The sequence below is a fragment of the Nannospalax galili genome, unplaced genomic scaffold, assembly GCF_000622305.1.
Source record: "Nannospalax galili isolate Female #2095 unplaced genomic scaffold, S.galili_v1.0 scaffold381, whole genome shotgun sequence".
Classification (NCBI taxonomy): domain Eukaryota; kingdom Metazoa; phylum Chordata; class Mammalia; order Rodentia; family Spalacidae; genus Nannospalax; species Nannospalax galili.
Genome location: NW_008347312.1, coordinates 3,229,402 through 3,229,914, shown reverse-complemented (window position 1 = coordinate 3,229,914; position 513 = coordinate 3,229,402).

Below are 513 nucleotides of genomic sequence, written 5' to 3'. Positions count from 1 at the left end.
AGATGAGCATTGAATCCTGTCATTTTTATTTCTGTTTACATCTTGATATAGCTGTACTTTTCCACAGTTACACCTTCATTGAATTTCTTTCCACAACCCCTTGGGTATAGTCATTCCTTTCTTCAGCTCTTTGTATTGCTTCCAGAACTCTCTGAAGGGCTGGTTTTGTGGACATGAATGCCTTCAGCCTATTTATGTCATGGAAGATTTTTCTTTCCCCTTAGACTATAATAGACATTTTGGCTGGGTATAGTAATCTGGGTTGGCATCTGTGGTCATTTAAAACTGGGAATACTTTGGTCCAGGCTCTTCTGGCTTTCATAGTTTGCACTGAAAAGTCAGCTGTAATCCTAATGGGTTTTCCTTTATAATATGTGACTTGTTTCTCTTTTGCAGGTTTCAGAATTGTCTCTTTGTTTTGGACATCTAGTGTTTTTACTATGATGTGCCGTAGAGAATTTCTTTTCTGGTCCTGTCTATTTGGTGTTCTATATGCTTCTTGTATTTGTATGG